Genomic DNA, 10767 nt, shown 5'->3' with positions numbered 1-10767 from the left:
TCCCCCCTGAACCCAGACCGCAATCCCCACTGAACCCAGACCGCAATCCCCCTGAACCCAGACCGCAATCCCCCCTGAACCCAGACCGCAATCCCCACTGAACCCAGACCGCAATCCCCACTGAACCCAGACCCCAATCCCCACTGAACCCAGACCGCAATCCCCCCTGAACCCAGACCGCAATCCCCACTGAACCCAGACCGCAATCCCCCTGAACCCAGACCGCAATCCCCACTGAACCCAGACCGCAATCCCCACTGAACCCAGACCGCAATCCCCACTGAACCCAGACCCCAATCCCCACTGAACCCAGACCGCAATCCCCCTGAACCCAGACCCCAATCCCCCTGAAACCAGACCGCAATCCCCACTGAACCCAGACCCCAATCCCCCTGAAACCAGACCGCAATCCCCCTGAACCCAGACCCCAATCCCCACTGAACCCAGACCGCAATCCCCCTGAACCCAGACCGCAATCCCCACTGAACCCAGACCGCAATCCCCACTGAACCCAGACCGCAATCCCCACTGAACCCAGACCGCAATCCCCCTGAACCCAGACCGCAATCCCCACTGAACCCAGACCGCAATCCCCACTGAACCCAGACCGCAATCCCCACTGAACCCAGACCGCAATCCCCACTGAACCCAGACCGCAATCCCCCTGAACCCAGACCGCAATCCCCACTGAACCCAGACCGCAATCCCCCTGAACCCAGACCGCAATCCCCTCACCCCAATCCCCACTGAACCCAGACCGCAATCCCCCTGAAACCAGACCGCAATCCCCACTGAACCCAGACCGCAATCCCCACTGAACCCAGACCGCAATCCCCACTGAACCCAGACCGCAATCCCCACTGAACCCAGACCGCAATCCACTCACCCCAATCCCCACTGAACCCAGACCGCAATCCCCTCACCCCAATCCCCACTGAACCCAGACCGCAATCCCCACTGAACCCAGACCCCAATCCCCACTGAACCCAGACCGCAATCCCCCTGAACCCAGACCCCAATCCCCACTGAACCCAGACCCCAATCCCCACTGAACCCAGACCCCAATCCCCACTGAACCCAGACCGCAATCCCCCTGAACCCAGACCCCAATCCCCACTGAACCCAGACCCCAATCCCCACTGAACCCAGACCCCAATCCCCCTGAAACCAGACCCCAATCCCCCTGAAACCAGACCGCAATCCCCACTGAACCCAGACCGCAATCCCCCTGAAACCAGACCGCAATCCCCACTGAACCCAGACCGCAATCCCCACTGAACCCAGACCGCAATCCCCCTGAAACCAGACCGCAATCCCCACTGAACCCAGACCCCAATCCCCACTGAACCCAGACCGCAATCCCCCTGAACCCAGACCGCAATCCCCCTGAACCCAGACCGCAATCCCCCTGAACCCAGACCGCAATCCCCCTGAACCCAGACCGCAATCCCCCTGAACCCAGACCGCAATCCCCCTGAACCCAGACCGCAATCCCCCTGAACCCAGACCGCAATCCCCACTGAACCCAGACCGCAATCCCCTCACCCCAATCCCCACTGAACCCAGACCGCAATCCCCCTGAACCCAGACCGCAATCCCCCTGAACCCAGACCGCAATCCCCACTGAACCCAGACCGCAATCCCCCTGAACCCAGACCGCAATCCCCCTGAACCCAGACCGCAATCCCCACTGAACCCAGACCGCAATCCCCCTGAACCCAGACCGCAATCCCCCTGAACCCAGACCGCAATCCCCACTGAACCCAGAACGCAATCCCCACTGAACCCAGACCGCAATCCCCACTGAACCCAGACCGCAATCCCCACTGAACCCAGACCGCAATCCCCACTGAACCCAGACCCCAATCCCCACTGAACCCAGACCGCAATCCCCACTGAACCCAGAACGCAATCCCCACTGAACCCAGACCGCAATCCCCACTGAACCCAGACCGCAATCCCCACTGAACCCAGACCGCAATCCCCACTGAACCCAGACCGCAATCCCCACTGAACCCAGACCGCAATCCCCACTGAACCCAGACCGCAATCCCCCCGAACCCAGACCGCAATCCCCCCGAACCCAGACCGCAATCCCCCTGAACCCAGACCGCAATCCCCCTGAACCCAGACCGCAATCCCCTCACCCCAATCCCCACTGAACCCAGACCGCAATCCCCTCACCCCAATCCCCACTGAATCCAGACCGCAATCCCCCTGAACCCAGACCGCAATCCCCCTGAACCCAGACCGCAATCCCCCTGAACCCAGACCGCAATCCCCCTGAACCCAGACCGCAATCCCCCTGAACCCAGACCGCAATCCCCCTGAACCCAGACCGCAATCCCCCTGAACCCAGACCGCAATCCCCCTGAACCCAGACCGCAATCCCCCTGAACCCAGACCGCAATCCCCCTGAACCCAGACCGCAATCCCCCTGAACCCAGACCGCAATCCCCCTGAACCCAGACCGCAATCCCCCTGAACCCAGACCGCAATCCCCCTGAACCCAGACCGCAATCCCCCTGAATCCAGACCGCAATCCCCACTGAACCCAGACCGCAATCCCCACTGAACCCAGACCGCAATCCCCTCACCCCAATCCCCACTGAACCCAGACCGCAATCCCCTCACCCCAATCCCCACTGAACCCAGACCGCAATCCCCTCACCCCAATCCCCACTGAACCCAGACCGCAATCCCCCTGAACCCAGACCGCAATCCCCCTGAACCCAGACCGCAATCCCCCTGAACCCAGACCGCAATCCCCTCACCCCAATCCCCACTGAACCCAGACCGCAATCCCCCTGAACCCAGACCGCAATCCCCCTGAAACCAGACCGCAATCCCCCTGAAACCAGACCGCAATCCCCCTGAAACCAGACCGCAATCCCCCTGAAACCAGACCGCAATCCCCCTGAAACCAGACCGCAAACCCCCTGAACCCAGACCGCAATCCCCACTGAACCCAGACCGCAATCCCCACTGAACCCAGACCGCAATCCCCACTGAACCCAGACCGCAATCCCCACTGAACCCAGACCGCAATCCCCACTGAACCCAGACCGCAATCCCCCTGAACCCAGACCGCAATCCCCCTGAACCCAGACCGCAATCCCCACTGAACACAGACCGCAATCCCCCTGAACACAGACCGCAATCCCCACTGAACCCAGACCGCAATCCCCACTGAACCCAGACCGCAATCCCCACTGAACCCAGACCGCAATCCCCTCACCCCAATCCCCCTGAACCCAGACCGCAATCCCCCTGAACCCAGACCGCAATCCCCTCACCCCAATCCCCCTGAACCCGGACCGCAATCCCCTCATCCCAATCTTCCTGAACCCACACCGCAATCCCCTCACCCCAATCCCCCTGAACCCAGACTGAAAGCCCCTCACCCCAATCCCCCTGAACCCAGACCGCAATCCCCTCACCCCAATCCCCCTGAACCCAGACCGCAATCCCCTTTCCCAATCCCCCAGAACCCAGACCGCAATCCCCTCACCCCAATCCCCCTGAACCCAGACCGCAATCCCCACTGAACCCAGACCGCAATCCCCACTGAACCCAGACCGCAATCCCCTCACCCCAATCCCCCTGAACCCAGACCGCAATCCCCCTGAACCCAGACCGCAATCCCCTCACCCCAATCCCCCTGAACCCGGACCGCAATCCCCTCATCCCAATCTTCCTGAACCCACACCGCAATCCCCTCACCCCAATCCCCCTGAACCCAGACTGAAAGCCCCTCACCCCAATCCCCCTGAACCCAGACCGCAATCCCCTCACCCCAATCCCCCTGAACCCAGACCGCAATCCCCTTACCCAATCCCCCAGAACCCAGACCGCAATCCCCTCACCCCAATCCCCCTGAACCCAGACCGCAATCCCCCTGAACCCAGACTGCAATCCCCCTGAACTCAGACCGCAATCCCCACTGAACCCAGACCGCAATCCCCCTGAACCCAGACCGCAATCCCCCTGAACCCAGACCGCAATCCCCCGAACCCGGACCGCAATCCCCCGAACCCGGACCGCAATCCCCCGAACCCGGACCGCAATCCCCCGAACCCGGACCGCAATCCCCCGAACCCGGACCGCAATCCCCCGAACCCGGACCGCAATCCCCCGAACCCAGACCGCAATCCCCCGAACCCAGACCGCAATCCCCCGAACCCAGACCGCAATCCCCCGAACCCAGACCGCAATCCCCTCACCCCAATCCCCCTGAACCCAGACCGCAATCCCCTTACCCAATCCCCCAGAACCCAGACCGCAATCCCCTCACCCCAATCCCCCTGAACCCAGACCGCAATCCCCTCACCGCAATCCCCCTGAACCCAGACTGCAATCCCCCTGAACCCAGACCGCAATCCCCACTGAACCCAGACCGCAATCCCCCTGAACCCAGACCGCAATCCCCCTGAACCCAGACCGCAATCCCCCTGAACCCAGACCGCAATCCCCCTGAACCCAGACCGCAATCCCCCGAACCCAGACCGCAATCCCCCGAACCCGGACCGCAATCCCCCGAACCCAGACCGCAATCCCCCGAACCCAGACCGCAATCCCCCGAACCCAGACCGCAATCCCCCGAACCCAGACCGCAATCCCCCGAACCCAGACCGCAATCCCCCGAACCCAGACCGCAATCCCCCGAACCCAGAGCGCAATCCCCCGAACCCAGACCGCAATCCCCCTGAACCCAGACCGCAATCCCCACTGAACCCAGACCGCAATCCCCACTGAACCCAGACCGCAATCCCCACTGAACCCAGACCGCAATCCCCACTGAACCCAGACCGCAATCCCCACTGAACCCAGACCGCAATCCCCACTGAACCCAGACCGCAATCCCCCTGAACCCAGACCGCAATCCCCACTGAACCCAGACCGCAATCCCCTCACCCCAATCCCCCTGAACCCAGACCGCAATCCCCCTGAACCCAGACCGCAATCCCCTCACCCCAATCCCCCTGAACCCACACCGCAATCCCCTCACCCCAATCCCCTGAACCCGGACCGCAATCCCCTCACCCCAATCCCCCTGAACCCGGACCGCAATCCCCTCACCCCAATCCCCCTGAACCCGGACCGCAATCCCCTCATCCCAATCCCCCTGAACCCACACCGCAATCCCCTCACCCCAATCCCCCTGAACCCACACCGCAATCCCCTCACCCCAATCCCCCTGAACCCAGACTGAAAGCCCCTCACCCCAATCCCCCTGAACCCAGACCGCAATCCCCTTACCCAATCCCCCGGAACCCAGACCGCAATCCCCTCACCCCAATCCCCCTGAACCCAGACCGCAATCCCCCTGAACCCAGACCGCAATCCCCTCACCCCAATGCCCCTGAACCCAGACCCCAATCCCCCTGAACCCGGACCCCAATCCCCCTGAACCCAGACTGCAATCCCCTCACCCCAATCCCACTGAACCCAGACCGCAATCCCCCTTAACCCGGACCGCAATCCCCTCACCCCAATCTCCCTGAACCCAGACTGCAATCCCCCTGAACCCGGACCGCAATCCCATCACCCCAATCCCCTCACCCCAATCCCCCTGAACCCGGACCGCAATCCACTCACCCCAATCCCACTGAACCCGGACCGCAATCCCCTCACCCCAATCCCCCTGAACCCGGACCGCAATCCCCTCACCCCAATCCCCCTGAACCCAGACCGCAATCCCCCTGAACCCAGACCGCAATCCCCTCACCCCAATCCCCCTGAACCCAGACCCCAATCCCCCTGAACCCGGACCCCAATCCCCCTGAACCCAGACCCCAATCCCCTCACCCCAATCCCACTGAACCCAGACCGCAATCCCCCTTAACCCGGACCACAATCCCCTCACCCCAATCTCCCTGAACCCAGACTGCAATCCCCCTGAACCCGGACCGCAATCCCATCACCCCAATCCCCTCACCCCAATCCCCCTGAACCCGGACCGCAATCCACTCACCCCAATCCCCCTGAACCCGGACCGCAATCCCCTCACCCCAATCCCCCTGAACCCGGACCGCAATCCCCTCACCCCAATCCCCCTGAACCCAGACCGCAATCCGCTCACCCCAATCCCCCTGAACCTGGACCTCAATCCCCTCACCCCAATCCCACTGAACCCAGACCGCAATCCCCTCAACCCAATACCCCTGAACCCAGACCGCAATCTCCTCTCCCCAATCCCCACTGAACCCAGACCGCAATCCCCTCACCCCAATCCCCCTGAACCCAGACCGCAATCCCCTCACCGCAATCCCCCTGAACCCAGACCGCAATCCCCCTGAACCCAGACCGCAATCCCCCTGAACCCAGACCGCAATCCCACTGAACCCAGACCGCAATCCCACTGAACCCAGACCGCAATCCCACAGAACTCAGACCGCAATCCCACTGAACCCAGACCGCAATCCCCCTGAACCCAGACCGCAATCCCCCTGAACCCAGACCCCAATCCCCCTGAACCCAGACCGCAATCCCCCTGAACCCAGACCCCAATCCCCCTGAAACCAGACCCCAATCCCCCTGAACCCCGACCGCAATCCCCCTGAACCCAGACCGCAATCCCCCTGAACCCAGACCGCAATCCCCCTGAACCCAGACCGCAATCCCCCTGAACCCAGACCGCAATCCCCCTGAACCCAGACCGCAATCCCCCTGAACCCAGACCGCAATCCCCCTGAACCCAGACCGCAATCCCCCTGAACCCAGACCGCAATCCCCCTGAACCCAGACCGCAATCCCCCTGAACCCAGACCGCAATCCCCCTGAACCCAGACCGCAATCCCCCTGAACCCAGACCGCAATCCCCCTGAACCCAGACCGCAATCCCCCTGAACCCAGACCGCAATCCCCCTGAACCCAGACCGCAATCCCCCTGAACCCAGACCGCAATCCCCCTGAACCCAGACCGCAATCCCCCTGAACCCAGACCGCAATCCCCCTGAACCCAGACCGCAATCCCCCTGAACCCAGACCGCAATCCCCCTGAACCCAGACCGCAATCCCCCTGAACCCAGACCGCAATCCCCCTGAACCCAGACCGCAATCCCCCTGAACCCAGACCGCAATCCCCCTGAACCCAGACCGCAATCCCCCTGAACCCAGACCGCAATCCCCCTGAACCCAGACCGCAATCCCCCTGAACCCAGACCGCAATCCCCCTGAACCCAGACCGCAATCCCCCTGAACCCAGACCGCAATCCCCCTGAACCCAGACCGCAATCCCCCTGAACCCAGACCGCAATCCCCCTGAACCCAGACCGCAATCCCCCTGAACCCAGACCGCAATCCCCCTGAACCCAGACCGCAATCCCCCTGAACCCAGACCGCAATCCCCCTGAACCCAATCCCCCTGAACCCAGACTGCAATCCCCTCACCCCAATCCCACTGAACCCAGACTGCAATCCCCTCAGCCCTTCGAGCCTGCTCCACCTTTCAATCAGATCAGATCATAGAATCCCTACAGTACAGGAGGCCATTTGGCCCACTGAGCCTGTACCAACCATAATCCCACCTAGACCATATTCCCGTCACCCTTGTTTACCCTGCTAATCCCCCTGACATTAAGGTCAATTTATCAATGCCAATCAACCTAACCTGCACATCTATGGAGGAAACCCACGCATACACAGGGAGAACGTGCAGACTCCACAGACGGTTGCCCAAGGCTGGAATTGAACACGGGTCACTAGAACTGCGAGGCAGCAGTGCTAACCACCGTGCCACCCAGATCTCTCTTCTAGTCGCAAATCCACCTCCCCCAACTGTTCCCCATATCCTTTTTATTAGAAAATTATTTAATGACTGCAACAAGAGTTGTCTGCCACCCACAATTCCTTACGGAAGCAGCACGTATTATTCTTCAAGTTCATGGTCATATTTTAGATTCTAAGTTCAAGCATTTACTTTTTCAAACTTAGTTCTCTTAAATGAATGCACATTTAAAAATGGTGACATTTGGTTGGTTCTCCCACACAACTCCCAGTAAAGACTGGCTCCACACCAGTTCTCACCTTTCTCCCAATAAATGTTTGGTCCTGAGTTTTTGAAACAAAATTCCTGCTTTCCCAATTTTCAAAAAGAGCAGCTGTCCACTTGCAATCTATAAACAAGCATGCTGAAACAGAAAGCCGGTATAGTGAATAGCAAGAAACCACATTCTGCTGTTCCCATGCGCATTAAATTGCACCTCAAATATTTTCTAATGCCCTCTAAACTTGGAACTGAGCAATGCTTAGCCACCTTTTACAAAAATCAGATATTTTCATGTGAAATTTTCCATCATTCTTCCTCCTCATTGGCATGCCAACTTTGTTGCAGCATAATTTGCAAAAATTCAGTACCGAAAAATGTGACATGCTGTCATAGCTTTTCATCTTGCACTCATCAGGACATGATGTGGAAATCCCAGCGTCGAACTGGGATGGGCAGAGTAAGCAGTCTCACCTGAAGGAACAGCGCTCTGAAAGCTCATGATTCCAAATAAACCTGGTGGACTTTAACCTGGTGCTGAAAGACTTCTTACTGTACTCATCAGGACAGATGCAAGAATGCCAAATTTCGAAGGAAACAACAATTTATACTGCATTAAAAAAGGGTTGCAAAGCTGGACATATTCCTGGCAAAACAGGCAACAATGACTATTAAATGTGATTCTGTGATTGGGCAACTGAGTATGCTAAGAATTACATTAATTTAAGATTACAGTCAGGCTCACAATGTAACTCACATTTACTGGAAGTTACATATATTCGCATGCAGGGATTTGTCCTCTACAGGCAAAATGAATATGTCCAACATTGTACGTTTTCTGAATAAACAAGAGCATGGAGGAACAACAGTTCCTTGGTACATTCACTGTGGCAACAATCAGAGCTGACTTGCCAACCAATCAACACCCTCTTTTCTCATGCAGTAAAATGGTTTTCTTTAAAAACTGGCATTCATGCGTCCATCCTAATGAGTGCAAGGCAAAAAAACTTCAAAAGCCTTACCCTTTTTTCCACAATACTCTGGACCACTGACCAACTATTTCCACAAATTCCCACAACCAGTCTGTGCTGTTCAACTGCCTTTACAACAACTTACAAGCTGAAATTTCCTTAATTTTTGGTAGCTACTCTAATCTCAACTCCCTTGCCACTGGCTCAATTTTCTTCCCAGGACACTTGTTCAGATTATGGTATCCTTTGTGAGCTGCAGCAGAGCTACATATCACACATAACACCATTGCTATTAACCTTCAACTTTCCAATGCCTTAGGCCACTGACACAAACACTTCATGCTTAAGTCATTTTGCCATTGCTGTTAGTTTCCCCACGAACTCCCAACATCTAAACCACATCGAGTCACTGCTGACTGTGCCTCATAACACATTGAATTTATAATTAAAAATTATATTTCCTCTTAGATGATCAGAGGGCCAAAAGGTCGTCAACATCAGATAGTCAACATCTTTTCCCAAAGGTAGGGGAGTCTAACACTAGAGGGCATAGGTTCAAAGGTGAGGGGAGATATATGAAAGGGCCCAGAAGGGCAATTTTTTCAGAGGAATGAGCTGCCAGAAGTACTGGCAGAGGCGGGTACAATTTTGTCTTTTAAAAAGCATTTAGACAGTTAAATGGGTAAGATTGGTATAGAGGGATATGGGCCAACCACAAGCAATTGTGATTAGCTTAATGGTAAAAACTGGGCGGCATGGACAAGTTGGGCCAGAGGGCCTGTTTCAATGATGTAAACCTCTATGACTCTTATGTATTCCACCTTCCTTTGCCCTACATTGGTCCTCATGCCAGTGCTTTCTGAATGCAAGATATAATCAGTAAGAGCTACTCAATCTGCAGTTAATGTACAGGATAAAATTTTATTTGTAATATCTTATCCTGTATATTAATGGCACAGTGGTTAGCGCTGCCACTTCTCAGCACCAGGAAACCAGGTTCAATTCGTCTTGGGTGACTATATGGAGTTTGCACATTTTTCCCGTGTCTGCATGTTTCCTACGAGCACTTTGATTTCCTCCCTCACTCCAAAGATGTGCAGATTAAGTGATTTGGCCTTGCTAAATTGTTCCTTAGTATTCCAAGATGTCTAGGTTAAATGGGTTAGCCATGGTGAATGTGTGGGGTTACAGGGATAGGGCAGGGGAGAGAGCCTGGGTAAGACACTCTGTCAGAGTCAGAGCAAACTCAATGGGTAGAATGGCCTCCTTCAGCACTGTAGGGAGGCTATGATTTGCTTAAGAACATTTACAAACTGCATGAAATTGAAATTCTCTTCCTGTTAATAGGCATGATTCACAGAAGCAATATTTTAGAGAAATAGTTGAGATCAGCAAGATTACATTGCTGAACACAAAACACAACCATTTGAAACTATATTCCGAGGGAGGTAATTGAATGAGATTTGTTGTATCGGAAATATGTGGAATTAATTCTTTACAAATATCTAGAATGTACATGGAAAGAATTGCGCAAGACCTCTGCTAACATGCTGAAATATTTTAAGCATTATTTTGCATTTACACTTTAGAGTTATGAACTCCAAAAAGCACCTTTCTTCTTAAATGTATGCACAGATGATTATTTGTCAGTGCTCATACTTTCAATGTCAAGCAAAAATTTAGTAGACTACTGTTGATTCCTTCAAATGTTTTTCAGAAATCTAATGAGCAGTTAAAAAACAGATAGTACAACAGACATGGGCAGAATGGAAACTAATTAGCAGATGAATGTGAGCTGGTATATCTTGA

This window comes from Mustelus asterias, chromosome 15, assembly GCF_964213995.1.
Source record: "Mustelus asterias chromosome 15, sMusAst1.hap1.1, whole genome shotgun sequence".
Taxonomy (NCBI): Eukaryota; Metazoa; Chordata; class Chondrichthyes; order Carcharhiniformes; family Triakidae; genus Mustelus; species Mustelus asterias.
Note: the sequence above shows the minus strand (reverse complement) of the source record.